Source organism: Phalacrocorax aristotelis, chromosome 1 (assembly GCF_949628215.1).
Source record: "Phalacrocorax aristotelis chromosome 1, bGulAri2.1, whole genome shotgun sequence".
Taxonomy (NCBI): Eukaryota; Metazoa; Chordata; class Aves; order Suliformes; family Phalacrocoracidae; genus Phalacrocorax; species Phalacrocorax aristotelis.
In genome coordinates, this window is record NC_134276.1 from 109,863,276 (window position 1) to 109,890,984 (window position 27,709).

General features: G+C 39.3%; 1 long non-coding RNA gene across 5 annotated transcripts in view; it reads right to left on the bottom strand.

Annotated features, from left to right (window-relative positions):
* Nucleotides 1-7,300: 7,300 nt before the first annotated feature.
* LOC142061119 (uncharacterized) overlaps nucleotides 7,301-27,709 on the bottom strand; it is a 248,412-nt gene continuing 228,003 nt past the window's right edge. For all 5 annotated transcript variants that reach the window (XR_012662063.1, XR_012662065.1, XR_012662067.1 and 2 more), the window contains one exon: nucleotides 7,301-9,624. This is a non-coding gene — a long non-coding RNA (uncharacterized LOC142061119). The remainder of the gene's footprint in view (nucleotides 9,625-27,709) is intronic.

Sequence of the window (27,709 nt, forward strand, 5' to 3'; positions counted from 1 at the left end):
TTGACAAAATGGGAAGGGTTCAAATAAGCAACGTGATCCGATCTTCTCCAAAACATAACTTACAGTAAGACAATGAAGACAATCTAATTAGTTTTTCAATGAAAATGCTAGGAGGTGAAAGCAAATGGCCATTTAAATTGCCAGGAAAAGTTTCAGTAGCTGGAAGCTGATGCTAAACAAATTCCAGTTAGAACTAAAGCCTATGTTTTTAATAGTGATGTAATAGACTACTGGGACACAGCTCCTGGGGTTATTATGGATTCTCTGCCATCCCAAATCCTAAATATACACACTAACCAAACAGAAATTGTTGGTGTTGATGTGGGAGTTGCTTGGTGAATGCTTTGGCATGTTTTATGGAGGAAGTCAGACTAGATGATCGAGTTTGCCTTGGCAGCGGACATGTGATACTTCTGCTGTGTGTGGGAGACACAAGGAAGGAGGGCAAGGGAGGACGTAAGCGGGAGGGGAAAAGGAGGGAAGGAAAGGAGGAAAATGTCTGGCTGTCTTCCTTGCCTGGTGCATGTAAGGTGCAAACCTTGTGTGGTACCATGTTTCCTAGTTCAGTAAACTGCAGGTGGTATGTAGAAGCAGAGAGGGTATAGGACGGCATTCAGCCATAGCTTTTACCACAGGACAGGAGAGTCTGCAAGTCCTCTGAGAAGACTACTGCAGATATTAAGTTCTGCTGTCACTTCACATTCTGAGCTGGATGCCAGCTGAAGGATATTTTGGCCACAGTAAAAGCATGCAGTACTGAGACATACAAAAGACTGCTTTACAGAAAAATGCTGACCCCAGGGACTCTTTTTGGAGCTACCCCTTATCATGTTTTTTTTGTTACTAGCTATTGCAGAAGATCATTAGGACCATTAAAAATATTAATCTAAAAAAACTAATTGTGGAAGCCCAAACGAAGTTGACTAGTCTCGATGGAGAGTAGGTGAACACTGAGATGTGAGATCTCATAGCTTATTCAGATGTTTTCCTCTCTCTTCCCAGCCACAGCAGTAAGTTACCGCGGACACCTGAAGAACAAACAGCAGAAGGAGCGCTGTAAAAGACATGTATAAAATGTCCCCACACACCACCACAGTAAATCGTGACCTCCTACTGACCACTGAATTCTTTGCTATTATTTGTATTATACTGTGCCTCAGAGCTCTAACCAAAGCCAAGGTCCCACCGTCCTAGTTACCGTGCTCCCAGTTAGTGAGCGGCGGTCCCCATGTGAGAGAGCCCACGGTCTGCCTGGGCAACACAGGGCAAGTGTCGGGGAAGGAAAATAAAGGTTGACTCACTGAAAGGGAGCTCAAGGGAATTGTCTGTGTTCATGTTGGGTGCCAGGAAGCGACCCTAAATCTTTAGTCATTGATGCAGGAAAGAAGAGCACGTAGGCGGTGGTTTGGAAACATCTGAAGGGTTTTAAAAAGTGTTAGTTATTACATGTAGTAATTTTGATTTCCCACTAGCATTTAGGGAATGATTACCAAATTTCTGAAAGCCAAACTGCAGCCTTTGGAATTTATTAACTCATAAAAGCCTACCAAAGCTCAATTCTCATATACCGGCAACACCCACAAGAAATCTATCCCTCTGAGTCAGTCGGGAGAGGTTTCCAACACTGTATTGGTAACCTGCTTCACTTTTAAACATCTAGCCATTGTTTCAGAACTGGGTGCCCCAATGACTCCTAACACATCAATATTTTGACCATACTCATCTATTTCAGAAAGTTTGAGAATAAATATCCAAAATAATAGGCTGACATAATAAATACCAGAAAAGCACAGTCTCCTAGGTTTTTTTAAAAATGTAACAGTAAATCTAACTCCCTGGATACTCCAGTGTGTGTATATAAGTACATGAGCAGGAGCTATAAGCACTGTGTATCCTCAGTCTTGTGAGAAAACTTCCCAACAGAGAAGTGAACCCTCCGCTTGCAGTGAAAAGCCGTAAATCCCACCACAAAATGGCTGCACCAGCCATTTCACACACCAGGCTTGCTAAAAGCTGATGCCCGTGCCATTGGGCCCCCACACGGATACGGAGGGCGAGGTGCTGTGCGCGGCCGGTGCTGCGCACAGATTAGGCTCGTGCCGGCTGCCTGCGTGAGGGCAGGCACCGCGAGCCTGCTGCGAGGGTCTCCAGAGCAGAACTGCCTGCCTGCCTGTTGTATGCCCAAAGCAGAACTATGCTCCTCGAGGATGAGGACCGATCGTCAAAACTTCTGGAAATGTGAATCCAACTAAATGCTGGTAGCAAATATTTCATGCCCATCACTAGCAGAAACTACCTCTGCTGAAGAAAGCAGCAGAAAGTCATTCCATACCACCCCGCACCCCACCCCCAAAATCACAGTTATTAAATCTGATGTTCCACAAATGATCCTCTGTTCCAACTGTGCGGCGATCAGGGCTACCATGCCACTGAAAGAAGAAAATTAACAAGAAGAAAAACTTTATCTGGAAAACTGCAACTAGCAACCTTATATATAACCTCTGGTTTCCAAACAGGCCGAGGGAAGGGATGCAGATTCTGCAAAAAGTTACAGGTAAGGCCAATTTATATGTCCTTCACGTTCAGGATGAAGAACCATCATGGAGACAAATGCAAAAAGTGGAAGCAAGCTAATTCAGACTCCTAGGAGAATGAAGGTGGCATCTCGTAGGGTGCTACAGTGGGGCTGTGGAAGGGGCTGAGGCAAAGAGATGGTTACTATGGTGGAAGAGAAGAGAAGGTGAGAGGTGCCAGCTACTCATTAGCAATATTGTGATTCTATTTCACAGAATAAACTTCAGCAGAGAAAACAACTAATTCGCCCAATTCTCTGGCGTACCTACACCAACATGTACACATAAATTTTAGAAGTAGAACTAGAAATCACCCCGGACCCCACAATCAAACTTATTTCTAGACTCAGAGTTGGTTGTTTCACATCGAAGGCAGTTTGTAGAGGAGAGAGAGTGCAGACGAACAGACAGGGAACCACGAAGAGTTTTCCACTGCGAACTGTCTCACTTGTATGAAAATCAGTGTATAAATCGGATAAACAGAATCTACTACTTTATGCATTGAAGATACGCTCTTCATCTGATTTACCTTCATCTGATGGAGATGCTTTGCGTAAAGGGATGTATTATGAAGAAACGCGTTCTGCTAGGAAGGACTTGAGTTTGAAATTAAATCCTGTGCTAAACTTTTCAAGAAGTATCTACCTTCACTGAAGTCTTTTCATGGCCCTGCTTATTTCTACTTTAAACTTCTCACTTATTGTACTTTAAGCTCCATCAGTGAATGTAAATGGGGTTTCACTATACGTTTAGTGCATTCAAGCATTCTTTGTTACAGTTCCCACCCTGCCGCATTATGTGAGCTCTGCCACGGAAGTCCAGCAGTCGGTTTGTTTTCTGCTATTAATAAAAGAACCTACTTTTCCCCACTTCTTTGAAGAAGTTGAAAGGGCTACATGTTAGAGGGGGAGGTGGTGGGGAACAGACTGTGGTGTAATCCCCAAACGCAAATGCTGTCTAGATTAGAAACCTCCCTGAAGAAAATTTACAAATGCTAAGACTGTGCTTTTTGTGTGATGATCACTAGAGCAATAACTTAGCCACATACTGGGTTCTGCCTAATGCTTAAGGAGCCTACTAGGTGAAAGGAATTAAATGAAAAAAAAAACCAACATTCTTCCACTTGGCTCTGTGCCAGTGCCATCCAACCCTTTCAGTATCCAGTGACTTGCTAGCGCAACTATTTCCATATGTATTTCATCACTGAGGTATCTTAATATAATACTTAGGAATCTGCTAAAATAAAAAAACACAAATGGAATTTACACATTGCCAGTGTTTTTACATAGTCCAGGAAAAGCTTAATTAAAGGGGTGGGACGTGGCTCTGATGAATAGCTGTTTTTCCTTCATACCTTCCCATGCATGACATGCACACATCCAAGAAAAGAAGTTGAGGGGGGTGGGGGGAGGGGGGGAGGAGGAGGAGGGTGGTGGTGGAAGAAAACCACCCAAAACCAAAACCAAAATTACCAGCCCTAAACTACTCAGCAATACCTTGTTGATTTGCTTGGCCATCTCAATAAACAAATATGCTCTTTGTAGAGAATCACAGCCCCGTTGTAATAGCTAACAAGTAGAAGTACAGAACATTATCCGCCTTTTTCCCTATAGGATACTCATGTTGTTCGAACTATCACTACCATATCCAGTTTATCGTACAATTATGACTAATCCTTAACTCCTAAATAAGCATGAACAGGAGTAAAGATTCCAATCCTGAAAGCCTACCAGATAATTTTAGTCTATAAGCGACTGGATGGTTCTGTGATTAATTTTAAATCCTACTTAATAGGTTAAAGATGTTTATAAAGATGAAATAATTTTATCGGTGTTGATCTTAATAATCTTATGTTCGCTTACTCTCTAAATCTTCCATAGTCCATCCACTTGTTGCTACTCAGGCACTGGAAGTAAAACACAGCTTTGCGCACAAATTAATATAGCCAAATTCTGGTCGGAATATAACTCACCAAATAAGAATAACTCTAGTGTTGCCAAGGAATGGGACGACGCAGCATCCAACAAACTCTGACGATGACTACTGCAATCATCAAACAATGGAAAAATTTAACAAGGTGATGAATGTCTCAGATACATTGTTTGGACAAAAATACTTTAAATGAACATAACAGAATAAATGTACTTTTAATTGAGTGACACAGTTTCAGCTGGTATTTTTATAGGATCCCAGATGTTTTTTTCCTATTACATACATCTATCTGACTACCTAGCTAGCTATAGACCTCAGGCAGCAGTCGGTCTTTCTTTTTTTATTTTTTTTTGGTAGGCTACAGCCGGTTCCTAAGAGGAGATGACTGCTTTTGAGTGTGAAATTAAGTACCCAGTCAGGAATTGAGCATAATCATCATACGGGCAAATCAAAATGATGGTTACATTTACTGCCTACAGAAATTTTTGCTGCACTGCATATTAACACACTGAAAATATTGTGTTAGCTAATCGTGAATGTGCCGATTTTCATTACCCATGGAAATGCGTAACATCTTCTGTTAAACTTCATTGACATTTTTCATCAAATGAATAGAGCAATGCCCCGAAATGTGATAATTGTAGATTCTTGTTATACAACTTCGAGTAAAATATTCTTTCCTCTAATTCCAACAGTAATTAACTTGGATTGGAATTCCCCTGACTCATGTAACAGTCTTCAGCACTGTATTAATGGATCCTACTGTGTTTGTATGGTTTGAAAAGAAACCCTGTCCCATATATTTAATATTATATTAAGGTGCTAAAGACTTTCAGGTTAATGAAAAGAATTGATCAAATCACCCCAGCTTGAGCTGTAAGCATTTTTGGGGGTTTAGGTTTAAAATGAAACGGTACCTTGTTGAAACTTAAAATGCTTCAAAAATGAGGCTCTGGAAAATCGTTGCATCTCCCATGAAGACTAAAAATTAAAGTAGACAATTATTGTACTAATAACCCAATTGTACATGGCAGACAAAAGAGAAGCTAATACTTCCCTCTGCTTTTTGACTGATGTTTTGTTGGGCTGTAGCTAAACAGCACTTTAAGTTGACAGTAAATTAGCAAACAATATGAGGGAGGAAAAAAGAAAGAAAATCATGCAGGGGTTAAGATGTTTATGTAAAACAGTGATTTTCCTTTTTAAAATTAAAACGTACAAATAAGCTGGTGTCAGAGACTAGGTGATCCTTCATTTCCACCGCATTGAGCAGGCTCACATCAGCAGCAGACAGCCGTTAATATATGCGTCTGGCTCAGTCTGGTCTACCAACTAGGAATTCATCGAATTGTTAATATCATTCCTTTTTTGTATGCACCACACATCATTTTCACTCTCTCTCTCTCTCTCTTCCTCCCCCTTTGCAAGAGCTTGTGTTTTGGCTTTTTGTTTTTGTTGTAGCACAAGCTGATTACTCTGAAATCACATATTAAATAGCATTTAAAAGCGTTTTTGACGAAAACAGCGTAAAGTCATATAGAAATGAGAATATATTGAAATTCTGTACATATATCTAAGCATGGCATAGCGAAGATGATGCGTTCTATTTATTTGTGCTAATAGAGACAGCTTTCACGTACTGCCAATGTGTAAATAAGACTGCTTTCTGCATGGTGTTTGTAGGCATTGTCACATAGTCCCAGGACAGGGAAACATCTTGTTGATCTTGGGGAGAATTCTGCCCGAGCGAAGACCAGGATTCTCCCTCCCCTCCATCCATCTCTGCCCCAATGTGTACCAGAGGTTGGTTTTGCTGTGTTGAAACTGGGGAAGAAGAGGGGGGAGGGAAAAAGCAAGGCAGTGTACCAACTTTCCCATCTCTATGGTGAGGGGCAGCACTGAGTATGATGGGCAAGAGACGAGCCACTGGAGTTTCCCAGTTCGAGCAGTAATGCAGAGGCAGTACTGCATATTTACGGCTTTTGCTGTAGCACCAAATAAGCCAGGTAGGGGCTTCTAACGATTCATTTTCTTCTCACTCTCACTGCAGAGCAGAGCATACTTGAAATCTTCAGACTGACAGAGACAGACGTTTCACACTATAGTTTCACCTTCATTGTATGTACAGTATTAAATGCAAAATGAATTCAGAGTGCTGAATGTGAACCATGCACAGTCAAGTAAAATTTTGCCGATTGAAAAATAAATGAAAATCTTTAATATGTGCACTGTATATCTGATTAAACCTATAAGGATTTTTATTTTGATAAATACTATGCAGAATTTAAATTGCGTACTGACATGTATATACCTACACACAATATAGTTTTATCTCATTACATAGCTCGAATGACCAGAATACTTGTTCACCTGATCGGTATCTTAAATAGCCTGTTTTCAGTACTGAAAACTAATGTACATAATTCGTGTCAGTTGCTACCAAAGTGCTTCATGAGTGTAGCACCTAGCTGGGCATGTTCGTCTTTTCTATACAGACTCAGATCTACTTTTCTAATATTGCCTAAACAGAAGTCAATGTTGAATAACGCATCTGTGTTCAAAAATTACCTCTGTGTCTGAATATTTGCAAGTAGCTCTTCTGAGTGTTCTTAGCATGTGGGACGGACAGTTTACGAAGAAAAGATTGCATATTTGCAGGAACTGTATCATCATTGTAATTGCTAAGGCAATATTTTTATGACTATTTAAAGACTAATTATATCTTGAGCAACTTGAAAACTACGTACAGCGCATAGTTTCTGTCTCTTAAGAAAACAAGACAACACGAAAAAGTATTATACTAACAGATAAGAACAATTTATTTTAACAATAGTATCGATGTTTACAATAAAACACAATTCCTCCCACACAAGTGGAAAAAATATACTGCAGCCAAAATACCACTTCTGAAATGAACAAATAGTTTAGATGCCTGATCTGTGTGAAGCCTTTGTCTCAGTGAAGTCTGATGTATCAACAAGGTCCTGCAGCATCTTGGGTTAGACACAGGAAACAGAGAAAAATGACTCAGAACTACCCCACCTACAAAATATTAAGAAATACAAATCAAATTATGTGTTGTAGATCGGAAGTTCAAGACTAATGAACAGTGCAGAATAACTTGGGTGCTTGTGAATCTTCTTATGCAAAGTCAGTGAAGTACTTAACACACAAGGGACAACCGAAAGCTCTCTCTGTTTTTTTGTCAGGAGGGGGAAAAATGCAAAAAGGGATGGAGAGGCTAGAGGTTGAGTCCGGTGCTTAGAGTGTCACTGGTTCAGTTTAAATTGAACAGGTATGAGAAACGTGATTCTGTGTGCAAAGTGATTTTAATGCTGTAGTATGATTTGTGCACCAATATTCTCCATCAGAATAAAATGTAATTTAAATGAGAGTATATTTTCAATGCGATATTTGTTCTCATTTAGACAAAGAAAAATGATGGCAACTAACTAAAAAAAAATCTTGTCCCCTGATACAGGAAAAGCCAAGCAACAGTTTTCCTGTAGCCTGGAATCATTATTCAAACAACAATAGAATGAATGTTTTCTAGGCCTCAAACATCAGTGTTTATGCTTTATGTTTTAAAAGTTAATTAATGCTGTAACAATACAGCTGAAAATATACTTTGTGGTAACTATCTATCAGAATTGTCTATAACAATAATAATATTATGGTTGAAAGCCTTTTGTATATTTTAGTATCTGTTTTGAGTTGTGGGTTTTTTGGAGGTGCACACTGGCATTCAGCTTAAATCTTAATTCTAAATGCTACATGGCATCCAGTCCAGTTTTCTAAACATACAAATATGTAACATCCTAATGTTGCACAATGGATAACAGGGTTTTTTTTCTGTTAGGAACAGATCTGCTGCTTAACATTTGAAATAGGTATATTTTCCTTTTTCCCCTTCCAGGCAAGGAAATCTCCTTTGGTTCTCTAAATTCTGCAGAGAAACAATCACAGTCCAAAGCTGCTGGTTCCCCTCCGCCTAGGTCCCAAGAGCCTGACTTGTGATTGTTGCTAAAAAACCTCACAAGTTAGGGTCTCAGGGACTAGGAAAAGTCCGATATGATCCAGTAGAATTCGTCTTCCAATAAACTGAATTGCTGTCAGTAAAACTTTCACTGCTATTGTTAAAGACAAAAACAAAACAAACCCAAAAAACAATGTGTCCCCCCCCCAAATCAACAACCCCTCCTTCCCCCCCAAATCAACAAACCACAGTTTCAAGTAGGGGGCAGAAAAGATCAAATAAGCAGGCAAGACACATACATACATTCAAACAATGTATCAGCTGACTGAACAGACTTTTCTTACATTATAGTCCTTAACTTTTGAAAAGAAAAAACAAAGAACACAGGAAAAAAATCTTCACTGCCTCGTCTCGCAAGTAGCCATATTATAATGCACCAGAGGGAAGCGTCTAAAAATGGGTTAAAATCTGCTTCCAGCAGATTTGTACAGTAACAATTTTACTCTTTTTCCCTTAATGCCTGAAAGAAGGATTAAATGCTTGTTAAGGGGCTTCTAATTGAAATATTTCCTCATTCTACTTTTAGTCCTACTGTTCAGGTGGGCCCTGGGTTACAGAGTACTTTAAACCCATTCACGATGCAAGGATAACCTTTGGGCGTGTATTCACTTTTTGCCTCTTCCCCAAGCTCAACATTTAATCCTTCTACAGACTGCTAGCAAAAGCTTCTTCCTTTCCAATGGCAAAACTAGCTTTCGCTCCATAAGCTGTAGAAAACATTGACATGCAGAGATTGTTGTCACTTGAACCAGATTGCTCAAAGCACACGTAACTTTCAAATACTGTCGGTACAGTAAGAAGAAATGCTCAGATTTCCCGAATAATTTCGTTCTGAAGCCGAACACTTTTAATGGCACGACCACGATCCCGAATTACTTTCGCATTCATTCTCCTCCGATCTTTAGCCTTGTATGCAGAACGAAAAAGAAAATTTCTACTTTAGGGACGGGATCCACCGTGGCTTTTTTTTTTTTTTTTTCCTCCATCAGAGCCCAGAGCAAAAGAAACAGCAGCCATAAAGGTCCTAGCCACTGGAGCAGAATCTGGCATAGAAAACTCAGTGCTCTTCGGGAAGCCGTTCAGCTTTAAAAAGGAAAAAAAGAGAAGAGGGGGGGAAGAATTAGAATCTCTGCTGGTCGAACAGGTGAATCATCCATTTACAAGAAAGCTGTACAGAGCGCTCTGCTGAAGAAAAGATTTGCCAGTGCCCCCCACCCCCACCCCTGCCCTTCACCCTCCCCTCCAGAATGATACTTCAGATTTCAGAACATTTTGGATTATTTAAAATATTATTTCAGCTGATGATATAATGCAACATTATATAAGAGCCGTTTCTTTGTCACTGTGCACCATTCAATCAGTTATGCCTCAGACACAAAATAGTTAAACGAAACAAAATATATCTATGAGATATATATATATGTATAGCAGCCCCTAGATTTCATTCAATTTCTTTTTTTTAAAGCTGATCATGATTTAACAAACAATTTTGACCACAGCTTTCAAATCAATAATTAGAATGAAAAATCTCTCCCCTCTATAAATATGACATTAACATAATTATACCACCCCCATCGCATAGACCCATCCTCTTTAGGGAATACATCTGATGCTCTGAAGATGGAAATCAGTCAGATTTTAGTTGCTCTCAAACGTACCTTTGCTTCTCACTGACTGACTGGCTTTACCTTCCATGCACACACACAGTCACTAGCACACACACGCGCACACACACACATACACATGCGCGCGCACATGCACACACACACACACACGCACAAAAAGGCAAGGCAAAGCAGCGGATGCTGACTCAGAGCAGTTGTGTGTGGAGGGGGTGGTATCGGCTGGTATTTTCACTGCACTCATCATTAACATTAACTCACTCTCTAGCATCCACCCTCTCTCAGACCTGCTGGACTGCAGCATTTGCATGACGCTGTCACTCTAGCCCTTGTGGGTCAGATGTTAGAAGAAAAAAAAGCCTCAAGGCTCTCATAAGGAATGCCTTCATTTCTTCCAAAGGGTCCCTCTTCTTATTTTTCCACCTTTCTACTTCCTCTGTTGCTGTGTCTCAGTTGTTTGACATCTTTCCGGAAGAAAATGTCTTGAGCTGCAATAAGCCAGTAGTCAGTCGGTCCTCCCCTCACCTCACACTCCTATTCCCACCCCCTTTTTTTCCTAATCAATAAGACAGATCTCCAAATGCAGTTGTGAAAACAGGCTCTGACACACAGACTTTCATCCTCGATCCTCTGCCTCAGGAATAGCAGGCAACCCAGGCTCACACGTGATGTAGAAAGAAATAATGCCAGTAATTCTTGAACAGTCTTAGGAGTTTATTCTACGCCTTCTTCATTTTTTTCCTTTGCTTGAATAAATACCAGTGGGAAGGACACGCTAGCTCTCAAAAGCTACAAGGATTCATTTCTTCAGAAAATAATGAAAATTAAAAAGACTAATATTAATCTTCCTCAAAATTAATGCTATCTCTTTCCCCCCCCTCCCCCCCCATTGTGCTCTTTATAAGTAGGAATTGTCTCATAGCCAAAACACTGCCAGGGTCTGAATAACCATTCACTGTGCTGAAATCGTGAGTTTCTGGACTTCAGTCGGTATTTAACAGGACTCAGTAATTTTTTTTCTCTTTCTCTTTTAATTTTAGACTTCTTAATTATAAATAAAATTAAAAAATAGAAGCTGCTTGAGTCAGAGGGAGCACTGCGAGACAACAATGGCAATACACCCGCACCACCACACCAAGTACTGAAAACGCATGTTTGAGCTACACTTGTGTATTTATCTGCATGGTATTTGCTCCGTGTTGGTAGAGCAGTCTGCGCACATACACATACATCGAATACATACTCACACACACACAGAGAAGCTCAAGACACGGGTATAAAATACACAACACAAAACAAAGCACACAGGCTGTTAACTGAAACACAGGCAGAAGTTGTCTGACAGGCTATGAAAATCCACTGAGCATAATTATTGTGTGCATTTTTACCTTGTTCCTTTGTTCTTAAGGCAAGGGACTTTAATGACTTACGGTGTTGACAATCTTTCGGCTTTTCCCTTTTTATGCCAACAGTATTTGGGAATTATTTTTCCAGACAATACCACACCACTGTGATTCGCAGTATAAAAATTATTTACCGGGGGGGGGGGGACAGGTGATACGCAATTCGCCAGCCAATTCTCAAAGCTGCCTGGTGCCGTAGAAACTCTCGGCGTAGCCGGACAGGCAGGTCCCAGGATGCAGTGCTACACCGCAGTCCCGGCTCAGGTAGCCGTTTGGCAACCTTACGGTGGCAGCAAACGTGAAGGGCACCCACTCACAGGAAAGGTCCAAAAGCAAACACTGCGCAGCCCCGAAGTAAAGAAAGGAAGCCAAGACGCCGGGGTACACGCCTTAAGCCCGGTTCGTACGCGCTTATGACCTGTTGTTGTGATGGTAATTAAATTTCTTAGGTAAAGGACGGAGGAAAGTAGACAATTAGGAAACAGTTAAGTTTGTAATCTCAGAGAAAGAGAGAGATGGAGACAGACACACACCCACAGACAGAGACAGAGAGCAAGCAGAGAACGCCAAGCATGAGACAACAAAAACAAGACCGAAATCAGATTTGGGAAACTGAAAAAATACAGGATTACGGCATTCAGCTTAGCATTTTCTGAGGTATATATTAAAAAAAAAATTAACACATGCACAGCATGGCTTAAAATACTTATTGCCATCAATAGTCTGTGACGGGTGCCGGCTTCTTACTGCTATACGTACATTAGATTGGTCATTGCCTCTTAATCTCCTTTTGCTCAGACCCATCCATTTTTTGCTGCTCCAGCATCTCTGCCCTTTATGCTTTTTTTCTGTATAGTTACCCACAATACCCTGGATAAATTAATGTCATGACCTCGCTATGGCTATCAGACAGAAAAAAAGTCTACTATTTTAATAATTGAACGTGCGCGTACAGCAAACTGCCTACTGATAGCCCAGCTTTGTGGACTGCCTCCAAATGCAGCCTTTGCTAGCTCTGCGAATCAGAAACAACAGATGCAAATACTAGCCACATAGCCCCAGCTCTCTGTCTTGCTTTTTTTTTTTTTTAAAAACCCACCCTTTTCAGTCTGTGCTGTCTCATATTCCCTGCGTCTGCCCCGCTCAATGGTTAAAAACATTAGCCTGCTGAAATTAGAAGCTTTTGAATAAAAGCATAATGATGAGTGAAAATTATAAATGGCTGCAGATTCTGGAAATTTATATCCAGACGGTGAGTAGGGAAGAGTACCCAGGTTCAAGTGCTGAGCCTCACTCGGGAGCACCTCTGGGGCCAATGGGACTGCAGACTAGATTAAATCAATAGTCGTCTGAAACGAGATGTTGTAATCAATCAGCTCAATTACCACTGTCATAGATCTGGGCTTAAGGTCTTTCCTGATTCCACTCTTCTAATCATTAACCCTTATACATCCTCAAAATCGGAACTCACACTTGCTCTGCTGCCCTACCTTTCAGACCATCAAAGTTTAACTTAGCATTTTTCCCTCTTTTTCCCTTTCCCTATTCAAATAATATAAGAATGGGTCAGCAAGAAACGTTTTCAATGTGAACATGGCAAGGTGAGATGCACTCCTTTAAATGTACCTATTATATATTTGCTGCGTGTGCGCTTACATGTTATTATTATGCCTCCGGGAGTGGCTGGGTGGATCAAAGACTGCTGTTTAATTAACATTCAACTCAGCTGTTTCCTTGGAGATTAAAAATAGAAGACTAGTTGAATTAAACTGAAGCCGTTCACTCCTTTCACTAATCCAATATTATAGAACTTCTCTCCCCCCAACCTAGTTAGGAACACCTCATTTCTGGTTAATCAAACACTAGGAAAATCCATTTTCAGTTTCAGGGTTAGTGTGAAAAAGTTGGAAAGGCATTTTTGTATGCATGTCTGAATTTCACGGAATTGCCCAATCATTTACATTTTGCATCCACAGTACGGTAAATCCCCATGCGATGCAAGAAGAAAAGAACCATCGGGTTTGAATACCAGCAGAGCCACTTTAAAATCTTGCCTGTAATTACTGATTGCTGTATGAAGATTAAATGTAATCCATTTAACTTTTTTTTATTCCTGTGCAGGTCCTGAAAAGATTGAAAAGCTCTGCATAAAAATGCTCCCGCAGTTGTCACATATCCTTCTCTCGGTTTCTCAGGAGCAAATAAAGAATCCAGGTAGCAGGTATCCAGAATATTGGTCTCTTAAATTTGATTTATTCTGCTGATAGATTGAAATAATAATAGTGAAAGAAAACCCCATTACATTTACAGTTACATCACTGTCTGTACACACTGCCTCTGTTTCCAAGCAGAACCACACCTTTTTTAACCATCTGCTTTTCAGCTGGAGACACCGAACGCGCAGCCTGAGTCCCCGCAGCCCTGTGAATGCCGAATAGCAGAATTAGAGCCTGTGCCATAGCAATGACATTTTGGGGAGGAATTTGCGCTCCTAGAGGTGCTAGGAGTGGATATGGGAAAGGGGCAGAAAATAGGTGTTTCACGGCAGAGGCAGAGGCTGAGGCCGGGGGTCTGGCTGCGGGGAGGGCACCTGCTGCGGCAGGGTGCCGCACTATCCAAGACAGATTATAAATGGAGATCGATTGCTGGATTTAATGACCCAGCTGTTTTCATTACTACAAATGTAAAAAATTGGTCTAGAAAATTATACAGCTGCTAGCATAGGTGCTTTTTAAGAGGCAGCTTGAAGCGACTTTGTTGCAGTAACTGACTCCTCACAGATGGAAAACAATAACCTCCGCTTTGCATATTTTCTGGGAAAGATTTAGCTGACAGTGGGACGACATACAAAAAGAACTTTAATTCTGTCCTTCAGTAATGCTAAATGAATGCAATTCACCAGATACCACCTTAAACTGGATGAAGGATACCGCTCAGTTTTGCAGGCAGCAGTTAAGACTGTAAGCACCATCCACAAGGGGACAGCATTCACATCCACACTAGAAAGATGCAGTTTGTGTACATGAAGAACAGAATCAGAGCAGCAGCCATTGCTGAAACCACCCAAAAATTAAAAAAAAAAAAAAAAGAAAAAAAAAAGAAAAAAAAGGCGCTTCCTGGATTATGAGTTATGGACAGTGAGAGACGAGAGGTGAGGCTAGACGTGGATGTCAGACGTCAAAACCCATTCAAGTGGAGGATGAGCCTTTTGTTTCTTAGACAGCAGAGTAACGTACATTGCAATATTAATGCAAACTTTGTGTGAAAGATAAGAATTCTCTGCAATAACAAATAATAGTGTTAAGAGAATGCAATTACAAGAATTAGATAGTACTGGAGCAAAATCAGAATGCATCTAACGCAAAGGGAGAAATGCACTAGTATCAAATATTATTCTGATTTTACAGTTCTCATCTTCATACTCTCATTGTGCTCCAGCTGGGGGGTAACCCCTCATCCCTCTTCTTTTTCTAGGAGCAAAGGTTTCTTCATCACAGTGCAAGTGAAAGGGATGCCCTTAAAAATAAAAGGTTTAGCTTCCTTTAATGCAGCACTTAAACAACTTAGAAGAATGAAACTGTTAGCATGACCTGTGTCTAAACATATGCCATAGTTTTGTATGATTGTCCATGACACCTTTTCACCTCTCTGATGAAGAACAAGGGGATAAAGGCTTCAGAAAAATCCTACAGCTACTTAGTCCCAGACCTACCACAAAAATCTACCCTCTTAATTTCTTGTTTAGAAATTCTACACCCAGACTGTCTTATTTTTTAGTAACAGTGCCTTTTGTAACTTGGCTGAAATTCCCACCTCATTGTGAAGTACTCTCTCTATATATATAGCCTACACAAGCTATTACAGAAAGGATATCACAAAAATAAAAATACAGGGAACAGCAATATCCTTCTCTCCCTGCACAAGCTCCTTCTTACGCAAGAAATGCCGTTATACCGCCTCCTTCCTGACTTGTCAATTTACCTGCCCTTTATTAAAACACAGACATATGACAGCAGAAATTATTGCAGTCTGAATTACTTTGAAAGTATACGAATACTGTTCAATAGACCTTGATTTCACTGACATTTTCAATTAAAAAAATAATTATTTGTGAAAACTAAGCACTATGATATTTATTCTTTCTTGACCTATGTTTTCTTGAGCTTCAAAAGCATGAAATAATGAATGAAATAACTTTTCTATTTATGAACACTTTTTGTACTTAATTCACTAATTGCTTTGCGTTACTGCTTAATACATCATCACCACAATGTAAAAAAAGGGACTGGTACTAGAATGAAATTCCAACTGTTCATAAAACTGTTTTTGACTGAACACTCAAGTCTGCATTTGCAGTCTGTTCAGTAAGAAAGATGTAAAGTGCTAAGCACTATTTTAAAAATCCCGCTTCATAAATTTTCCAGTATGACATTTTTACTTTTTCCTTACTAATTATATTTATATGTATATAGAGATATATATAAAATTGATAAAACCCCAAGATTACGTGGAACAAGATTGCCAAAATATGTTTACTCCCAGAAGGCACCCCTCCATGCTGGTTTCACACTATCGTTGCAGTCATCAGTGGGGCTGATCCTGCAAATAGGGGAATTCAAGTAACTTTATTCAGATGGAAAGTGTCTCTGAAAGGATCCGAACTATTTTTCTGAGCACCTATTTTGGATACGTATGTGTCAAATAAGAATCAGACTTTAAAAAAGGAAAATAAAGGCATTCTGTACATACTGCAAACAGCAACAGAATGTAGAGGATTCTGCTACAGAAGAAACCTTATTAACAATATGATTTGAAGATAAACATTTTTGAGAAACATTCAGACAAACCATTTCTACAGCCTTGTTTTAAGAGGTTTCAAAAGTAGGCTAGGGAAAAGCAAAGCATTTTAATAAGAAAATACAAAATAACACGTTCAATGCCTGCAAAACCAGAATATTTTAAATTTTCTAGACAGTGAAGGTTAAAGCTATCCTGCATTCTCATAGTTCTCTCTCTCCTTTCAATCAATCTCATTGATTTTTTTTTAAGGGTCAGAGGCTATACCTTCATTGATCAAAGAAACAGCCTGACACAGCGAAAGAGTCTGCCAATTCCAGACAGATCAATCACACCTTTGTCTGCTTTTGATACATTATGATTATTTATTCTGCATCACCATGACTTTCTGTCGCATGGCTCTTAATGTAATAATGCTGCTCAGGGATGACAATAAAAAAGGGGGGAGGGGAAATATTCTACTTAAAATATTTTAAGCCTCTCTGGTATTTCTGAAGGTGGCTTATGATGGAACTTGGCCAACATGTTTGATTTCATTTTTGCCTTGAAAAAGAAGTCCTGTTCTGGTATTTAGCTCTCATTGGTCAGTATTTTGTAGGATTTTATAAGGAGGTCCTTTGAACACGATTTGTGCAAGTTGTTTTTAGAAAAGTAATTAGATCTTGATAGGACAACAATTATGATCTAAACACAGACATAATTTTCCATGTTTATACACTGTTTTAGAAATGTTTTAATAAATAGAATGTAACTGATACCCGGCTACAGCTACCGACTGCTTTATGACCGTAAAATGAAACTAAATGGTCAGCCTAAAATAATTGCTAGGAAATATTGCTGAATAAACAGATATAAGGGCTGAAAAGCTCCTGGCTTTGCAAACTATTATGCCAAAAGCCAGCTAAAGCTTTAGGAATTGCCCTATGCGCTCACTGCCTGTTGTGATTGAAAGTTGTATGTTATTATTTATCTTTCTGTAGCATCTGCAAGAAGCCGTTAAAACTACAGTTGGTCTGATATCAAATATTTTGTTCACATTAGGTAGCCTCTCACTTCACAAGCAGTTGCACTACTTCAGAGAACTCACTTGTGGGTCTTGTGATATTTGTTATAAGTAAAAGCATTAAAATCCAGTTCTAAAGGTGAAATTGAGAGAAGTCAGTGGCAAAATGCCCAGTGACTTCAGTGGAGTCGGAACTTCACTGCAAGAAGTTACATCTCAACTCCTTCAACCCAAGCTACCTTCAGTAGGAAAGCCAGGTCATGGGGTATCACCGGACCATACTCTTAAAAAGAATTTTAAAAATTTAACCCATTTCTTAGCAAAATAGCTTGCAAAGCTGTGATGAACTCTATGCATCATGCAGCCCCAGCAAAGACAGTGGAACTGTTCAGTAAAATTAAGCATGTAAATCTTTGCAGAATGAGGATATCAGTTAATAAGACATAACCACTGTCTTGAGAAAATTATTCATTATTCATCTACATCGTTAGAACATTAGAATAAGATATACGATAATCCAAACAACTGGGGCTAGTTTCCGATTTCATTGTGCCTGCTCTGTTAATTATTGTGCACCCGATTTACTATTACGTCAGCATTATTATGTAAAGCGAAGGTAAGTGGTATACTAAGCTGAAATATTAAACCCATTAGAAAGGTATGAGTTTGACAGAGTCCCTATATGTATTTGTGTGCATGCCAAGAAATGCATTTTAAAACCTTTAACTAAAGAAAACTGCCTTCCAGTGATACACTGCAATGCCTAAAAGACATTGCTGAAGTGCTACTGCCACTCTCAAAGGCCAAGAGACCCTAAAAACGGTTGCTGGCTGACAGCACTACACAAAAACATAGTTTCTTCTGTAAAGAAATAAAGCTGAATGCGCAACATTTCAGAGAAGTTTTGAATAAGTCTATTTGTCCGGTTTACTTTGCAAAGGCTCTGTAGAAAACAGCACCATAAACACTTTCAGTCCCCACACAAGGGCTAAACAAAGAGTCCTCTTTCTAGCCATTTAATCCAGTAATTTATTTTTTCAACCATCACATAAATCGAAACACAGCTGTAACCAATGACTTGCAGATCCAGTTCCCTGCCAGCTGGATCCTGTTCTGCTGAAGCAGCAAGATTTTTACATTGTTCACTTCTGTACATCTGGAGAAATCATTTGGGTTCAAAGGTGACTAGAAAAGCTCTTTAAATAAACTCAACCAACAGTGAAGAGAGGCCTAAGTATCTACAAAAGCTACATGGACTTCCATTAAAAAAGTTCTTTTTTTCAAATTAACACATAGAGCGGTTTGCTTCTTCAAGCATTTCATGATTATGACATTTTAATTGAATTGTACACTCAAATATGTATTTTGATAGCAAAGAAACATTTACTATTTCCCAAGAACTTTCAAACACAGTGTCGATACTCAAAAGTGATCACCATTAATAGTGTGCACTTACCACATTTAAAAGGATCATCAGAAAAATAGTGATGGAATGAAATAAAATATCAAAAATATACATCAATTCATGCATCTTAGCTGTTGCCTGAAATGCTGCTCGACTTTAAATTAAAAAGAAGCAAACAATAAGAAAGCATTGCTGTACTTAGATATGCTGAACCCAAAATCTCTTAGAAGTTAATCCTTAAAACAGCCTTACTTCAAAAGTCTGCATCATCCCTTACTGCATGAGTCTGTTAGTTAAGCAACAAGAATGTCCCTGACATTTAAAACTGCACACAGTAAATTGATTACAATGCATCATTTCCTTTAGAAAAGCAATCACAAAGCAAACCAGCTGAATCTTTCAGAGGTAAATAACAATGAATATTGAAGGCTCATATAATCTGTATCTTTGATTACTTTTTAGACAAAACAGATGCTCAGATACATTTACAATGGAGGGGGGTTGTGCCTAGCCCAGGCCCCACTATCAAAAATACTTGCAACATTGAAAATCCCTGTGCTAGGTCTTATCTGCAAATGCATAAACACGCCCTCTTGATTGCAAAATAAACCAAAATTTGTCGTCGGATGTGTGTTTCTCTTCAAGCAGGTAAGCAGGACACATCCAGAGCATGCCCCCATTGCTTTGGTAAAGATGCAGTTGCTTTACTGCACATTGGTAAAAGGTATTTCAAAATTCAGTTAGGGTTCGCTACTGTAATTGCTTCGTTTCCTTTTTTAATACTTACTGTTATAGCTGGTTTGAAACAACGCTGATAAAAGTATCCTTTCTGCTTGCCTCTCTGGCCACGTCCCTGTGCTGGCTTTGTGTTATTGCCCGTTATCTCCTCCTCAGAGATTAACTGAGTAGCTACCTCACCTTCAGCTCTTCCTTCTTGTTGTCTACTCTTGCCTGCGCTTACCCCCTTCACTCATAATTATAGGAATGCACTGTTAAATATGCTATCTGTGCTCTGTTGTGAAAATAGAAGCATTAAAAAAGTAAAAATAAAAAAGAAGGAAAATGTCATGTCTTTAAAAGCCAGATAAACCAGATAACTCATCTGCAAAAATTAACATGCACAACTCATAACGGGATAATTACTACATCACTCCGGGGCAAACTTCAGGGTATTGAGACATGCATTTCTGTCCATTAACATGTATAGATTTACGTAAACATTCTAAAATTAAAAGTATCTAGTGAGTTTGTACTTAATTACAATGTTTCTGGAAAGCCTTCTCCCTTCAGTTCCTGATGTGTATTTACCCTTACCTATGGTTGAGTTTTTGCCTGACAACTAATGTAAGTATCACAAAAGGGAGTGAATTTTGACGGAACATAAGCTGCCACTGCCCAGCAATTGAGCTCCCGCAGTGTCTCCCATGACGAACCTTGCCCAAATGATCAGCGCAATTCAACAGTATAAACTTCATTTACCATCCATTCACCACAGTTCTTTCGCTTCACCACGCACAGCCCTCCGTAGTTCAGACTGTCTTGTCAAAACTATTTGCCTCCATTTTTAATGAACAGATTAGGATTTCTTGTCCAATTCAGACATCACCTATGGCCCATTATGTAACATTATCTGCCTGCCTGTCTGCCTTGGGTTTCAGGTAAGTTAGATCTGGGTAACTTTGAGTCATAATCTGAAATACACAATTCAGAGGCCTGGGAGAGTCTAGAAAAATATTGTAACCTGGAAAGAGGTATTATGTACATTTGTTAGGTGCCTTTGGTTGCTTAGAAAACCTCACTTAACTCTCTCACATCACAGTTGGCAGTACAGATGGTATTCTGATTTATCCAGGAATGTAACTCCCATGGCAGACCCTGAGGCAAAGGCTTTGGTGTTTTTCATATATCTGGTTTAAAACCTAAGCCCTGCTGAATGAATCTCCCAACTGGAAATCCAACTCACTGAGCTAGAAAGACTGAATCAGAGATTTTTAGATCTGACACGCCAATTTCAGAATGTGCTAAGCCAGATCTTCCAATTATCTGTATATCTGTTTGGCAAATGTTATGGGTGCTTCTACCTAGGGGTTTGGGTAATTATGCTTATCTTCTGTAAGGCATTTTGTTATGCCAGTTTACATTGCAGAGAGTCCTTTACGTAACCTGTACCACTGGGTGCTCTGCAGCAGGGATGAACAACTTGCTAAGGCTGGAGTGCCAGACTCCACATACATCTCCTGTATTAAAGACAGAGCTTGTCAATAGAAACTGAACAGGAAGCCAGAAGCTGCTGCCATTTAAAGATGAGTGATGTTGCCAATCACCGTTTTGGCAGACTCTTGCTCCAGTGCAAGGCAGCAATTCCCATTTGCCAGTTGTCAGTGAGTGTGCAGCCCAGGACCTTCAACCCGTAGCATAAATCAGGACATATGCCAAAAGAGGAGGTCCTTTCTGCCCTCCCTCCTGACCTCAGTCATTTGTTCCTCCACCTTGTTTGTACTGACACTTGCATCTCACAGCTGCGTCGTAAAGCAGATTAGGGAACTGACCCAAAAAGCAAACCAGAAGAAATACAAGATTAGTTTGCAGCTGGATCAATCCTTGATCTGGCTCGTTAAACAGCCACATAAACTTAAGTGCCAGCACAAAAGGCCAGGTGGAAACGAGTGCCACTGGCAAGAGGATGGAGTTCGGCTTTCAGTAGCAACCTGAACTTAGGCAGAATAGAAGTGGCCCTACACCTAGTTGGAACCAGGAGCCGTGTGAACCATGACCTCTCAAAGTCTTTAGGACACTATGGGTCCATCATCTTCTGTCTGTGCACTAGCCTTACTACACTCCCTGGCATGCATGTTGAACCCTGCAATACAAAATTAAAAATACTGTCTGAAGCAAAGATATGAGACTCTGTTACAGCCAGAGAGAAATTAGAAGATACAGCCAGAGGATAAAAGACTAGACGCTCCAGGAAGTACCATGTAGAAGGCTGTTCAAGGTGGTCAGAATAGTAAATGAGATATTAGCAACAGTCAAGCAATACACCAAGGCTATAAATAACTGTGAAATCAGGTATTAACAGTAATTATACAACACACAAAGGAGGTGCTGAGAGATTCTAGTACACTTGAAATGCAAATTACTACCAAGCTAAGGATAGTTGTGACAACAGACTTAAAACCAAAATTAGATCTCTGATTTTCCAGCACTATGAAGAATTTTATTTGAACTTTGCCAAAAAGGGCTTAAATGTACCATATACAGATAATTACTTGTACAGTCTTCTCCTTGCATGTATCTCATTCCACTTATCCAATTCAGAGCAGTGTTCTCAGTCAATTATTTACAAAGATGAAATAGACTGGCTTAGGGTCTTCATAAAGTCCATTATAGCCATAAACCATATAGAGAGGATCAATAAATTGTAAGTTATCTCCATACAGTATTCAGCATTTTGCTTCTTTTTTTTTTGTAACGTGCCTATCGCTGATGTAGTCAGTACACTTTTCATTGGATTTTGATCTACAGGCACACACCACAAGGCAAACATATGCCTTTTCCTTCACAAATAAAGTGCCATCAGACACCGCATCCGTGTTTGTAAATCATTTTCGAGATGCTGTGTTCTCACACGTGCAATCTGAGAGCAACAACATAAGACAAAACATATCATTGTGAAACATATCACATCCATTACTTATGAAAAAAAAAAAAGGTGGAATGGCACGATCCACAGCTAGGTCTACGTTGTGCCCTGAATTCCTAAGCAGAACATCTCATCATGATGACTGAGCAATTTCAGCCCAAAAAGGACCATGCCTCTCTAGGGATCACAGTATTTGCAAGCGCATCGGAAATCCACGTGATGCATGCATGTGACAGACTCTCCCTGGGAACCCATCAGCTGGCTGAAAGAGACCAGCAACGTGTGCAGCTGGGCAGCTTAAAGAATTATTGCACATCCAGGAAAAAAGCCTTCCCAAGTCCACACTAATTTACCTTTGAAATAGCCCCCAAAACATAACTTCCTTTTTAATGAAGTAAATTTGACATAAAATGTTAGCTTAAAGAACTTCATTTGCACATCCTTTAGAGGATATGGCCTTGAGCATGGTCCTGAGGAGATGCAGGTATCAGAGAATAAAGGCATCTTTTCTTCATCTTCAATTTTTAGGTTTCAATGGCACCTCAAAAGGCACAGTTTCCTGTGTGAAATCCTACTGTATGAGCCTTGGCCTTGCCTTCCCAGGGTCCAAAACTGCATCTTAGGACAGCAACAGAAGGAAATTGAGTAAATTTTTCTTAATACACCTCTTTTCTCCATGAAGAAGTGAAATATGCACTACACTTTAAAAAATATGCTTCCATGCCAGTAGAAGAGATGCCTGTAGGATAACCAACAATATGAGGAATGTAAATTTTAGTCCTGCATGTAGCATAAAAATGGCCATAATGATCAAAAGGCCTCCTTGCTCAATATCCTGTCTTCAACACTGTATATAAATGGATGCCAAAGGTCTTCCTTTGAATTAGATAAGCACAGATGACCCCTCTGACAAAAGACTATGAGGTAGTTATAAGGAAGGAGAACTGGTTTGGATATGATTAAGAGTGTTGCCAGGTGGGAAAAATGAAACAGCACGGAATTATACTAGCATGTTTTTGGTAATCAAAGGAGGACAAAGGGTACATAGAACAGGTAATGGTATAACATGCTGTTCTCCTACACTCACTAAACCTTCCATTTCTCAGCTCCTCTCTGTTTACCCTGGATATTATTACAGTGATTTCAAAGCTTCTTTGTAATTGTTTCAAATTCCATTCTATGTTCACCATGAGCAGTGGTAACCACACTGCCTTTGAACACAAGTTGTCTGGTGCAAGGGATCTCTCGTTACCAATATGTGAACTACTTCGTACAGTCAGCCCCTAAGTTTGCTGAGCGCAGGTACCCCAGAACACAAAGAAGCAAAGCCAACAAAACCCAACAACAGTAACAGCTAGCCAATAGTAATGTGGTTTTTAATTACTTTTGGTTTCTCTCTCCATCCTGGAGAGACCTTTTGAGATCCATCTCGGGAGCTCTGCAGAGAAGGAAAAGTTATAAATACAAGTCCTAATGACAAAATTGGTTATTTCAACTGCGTCTGGGAAGTTTAGAAAGCGGTTTGATGAGATTTTCTCTAGGTGAGTCTGATAAAACATAGTTAAAAGCTGTTATGCTGTACATGTAATAAAATACATAACTGACTATTTTAAAGAGAGAATTATTCCACTAATAAAATATACAGGAAGCTAAGTAAATATACTACTATATCATACTACTGGAGCATTACCTTTGTAAAGCCGTAAGACAACAACTGAGGGATTTTTATAGTTTTTCCTTTATTAGACGGAAACATAATACCCCTGTACAGGGTACAGACACCATAAGCACAGTCCTGTATTGCAAACAAACTCTGATCTAGCCAAATGTGTAAGTCCCCAGGTTTATTAAGTGGTTCAATCCAACGCAGAAGTGCTAGACTGCTTTGCTAAATCCACCTGCAAGAGAAGTGTCATGTGACCCTTTTCCATCAAAAAGTGGCACTATTAAGCCTTGATGATGTTAGAATTTTTCAAAAGCATGTCGAAGCACAGTACTTCTTCCTCCTGCCAAACGGTGCCATTACACTTTTTTCATTCTTAAAATTCAGCAAATGAGTCAACAAGCATTTTCATTATTCAGTAAGCAGTATCAGAAAGCATGAGGCAAACAATATATGTGGACAGGTTTATAACTTCTACCTCTCCATCAATTCTTACAGGTTTCAATCATTTTAACATTGTCTTCTGCACTCTTGTCACTACTTTAGCTAATGACCTCATAGCAGCAGCTTTCAATTTTAAATACCAGGCATTCACCCCTCCATAAATGCGCAGCAAATTACATTACATCGACATGAAGTTTCCCTTTAATGCCAGGAAAAAGTACTTCAACTGTCTTAGTATTCATACTCATGTATTCCCAGATTAGAGTGGGGTAAATGAGCGCTAAACATATTCTGCTCATTATTAATCTCATTTCTTACCATTTTTTCAACCATTTTTTGAAAAAGAAAAACACATTATTTTGCATTCCTTTAAAACCAACATCCATGTGGAGAGGAAAAAAAAAAAAAAGAAAAGAAAAGAAGAAGCAAGGAAAGACCATAAAGTATCAAGTGGCACTCCACATTCATTCATCCAGAGTCTTGGTACAATTATTAGTGCTCATGATTGCGTGTCCCGGAATCCTCTCACTCTAAATTCCTCCAGGTTGTATTCTACTCTTAAGAGGCAAAAATTAATTGACTCATTGTCTAATCTGAAGACAGGATTTTTCTTTTAATCTGTAAGAGCTTCAAATATGATGTTAATAGGTGTGAGAGTAAAATCCACCCTACCTATGTATATTTCAGTTTATTTCCCAAAGGGATAAATAGACTTGATGGAGCAATAGCGTTTCTTTCACAGACCACCTTTTCACTTCAAAATAAATCAGCTGAAGTGATCTCAAGCAAAGGATTTATCTGTGCAAACCCAGTTATGTCATTCATTAAGGTCTACTCGCTTCTCTCTTTCAGGGCTACCGTCCGAATTTACCAAAATTGGCATTGGATGTCAGTGCTATTTCCCTGTACCCACAGTAGAAATTAGGAGTACTTGAGATGACACTCGAGCATGGTAAGCGTGGATAAATGCTGACATTTACTGAGGACCGCTGTAGGTTAGTGAAAGGAGATGTTGTAGTGTCCTTAACGTAAGATCAATGAATCTTACTTTTATGCTAAAGCAGTCCTGAGCAATGGTTTAAAATCAGCATTGAAATAATCAGAATCCAGATTGTCAGCAGAAGCATGGAAATAAAAACATCATCCATTGTTTTATAGAAGAATAATCAAGTTGAGTAAAACTGGTAATAATTTAAGTGACTGTAACTAGTAATTTTTTAAATGTAGTAATTTTTAAAATGAACATATGCAGACTGTATATGAAATTCAAACTTTGAAGAGTCTTTCATAGTCGTACAAAACTTGTTTTCTGAATTTAAGTATGTACATAAGCAGTCTGCACTGAAGTGCAATCAATGCATAAATGACCACCATGCTCTTAGCAGCTCTGAAAGGAGATCAATGGGAAAAGCAGAGTGACAGGTATCAGTACCAGCTTGGTGAGCAGTACCAGTATGCACTTTACAGAGTAAATGCGGAAGACACAACACTGATCGGGAACTAACACAAAGTAAATTAATTGGTGGGGTCCTGATTGTCACAATTCTACTTCATGTTTGGGTATACAAACATGGTCTGAACATGTCTACCTGCAGATAAAGAATATTTGAACTTAATTTTGGATAACAAGTTAATTTTACATTTTGCTGGGAATAACCTACAACGCAGGGACAGGATCCAGAAAATACACGGAAAAGGCAATTCTGAAGGAGACATCTTAGGTTACAAAAAACATTTGTACTTCCATTTTGATATAATAGTAAAGTACTGTGTAGCATACTCAGGAAGACTTGAGTGAGAAAGCTTGCTCTACACATTTTTTTCTATATAAATTTGGTTCATTGAGACCTATATACAAACAAAGAGAATAATTTCTTATTTGGCTACTAAGGTATAGCCAAAATTAGCCAAAATTCGCCTAAAATGAGATGTATCAGTCAAATGAACTTTTGCTAGCTCATGGAATTCCGGCCAGCCTGTTATCAGAAACACTTTGATAATCTGGAGGGGTTTCACAGAAAGACAAGAGGTATGATCAGGAAGCTGTCAACATTGACTGGACAAGAACCATCAAGAGAGGTAAATACATAATATTTACAGCCTGCAAGTATTTGTTGGGCATTATCTTCACAGCAAAAGCACAGAGTTTTTCCATACAGAGTCATAGATGGAAATCAGAATAAGAATTTCCACTTGTGTAACAAGGAATTCTTTTTCCCAATGAAACATTATTTCAAGATAAAGGCTAACTTCTACAGAACTGGCTTATACCAAACATGAATAAGGACTAGTCCTTCACTGGCTCAGTAAATATAATGGATCATTTTTACCTCTAGTTCATATGTACTTTCATATAAAAATAAGGAAGTCAAAGAACCACATCAGTGCTAAGCATCAATGGAGAGGAGGGACCTCAGAGCACAGCAGCAGTTCAAGGGAAAATAGTTTCACCTGTCTTGATAGGGATTGAAAGGACATAGCAATAGCAACACCACAGTGAGAATTCTGCAACCTCCCCATCCAGGGAACAGAGGTTTTTATGAGAATATGAAAATATTTGAAAATGTAGAAGAGATCAGGAAGTATTTAGGGATTAAGAGGACTATTTAATGACAAAAGAATGATGAAAAAATTTCCATCATGAAAACAGGGAATTTAGGAATTTACAGGCAGTTTGCAAGTATATCAAAGGACGCAGGGCAAGACACAATTTCCAGAAAGAAGCAAAGAAGGCAAAGAGTAGAATGGTGCCACGGACTTGCCTTGGAGTGCAGAGTAACTATTACAAGGTTTCAACTCATTTCTTTGGTTTGGGGTTTTTCTGAGATTCTCTGCTGTAATTATGATATGGAACAGCCTGGCAGAAGATGAGACAGCAATGTATGTTTAGGCAAAATCTAGACCTTTTCTTTATGCTGAACAATAGATGTATGTGAGTACGTTCCACCTGTACCAAGTTCAAACTAATTTAAGAAATGAGGATGTCAGACCTCTTACCTCCCTTCCCTACAAAAGTCTCTGCACAAGAAATTCCATCAAGAGACTGAATCATGGCCCCTTTAATGAACGCCTTTTAATGGATTTCCACAAATTCGCTTTTTCAAACATTTTGAAAAGTAAAGTTGTTTGAGCAAGTGCATAATGCTCTTTTCTCCTTGAAATCTCTTTTAATGAGTTTTGTACATAAT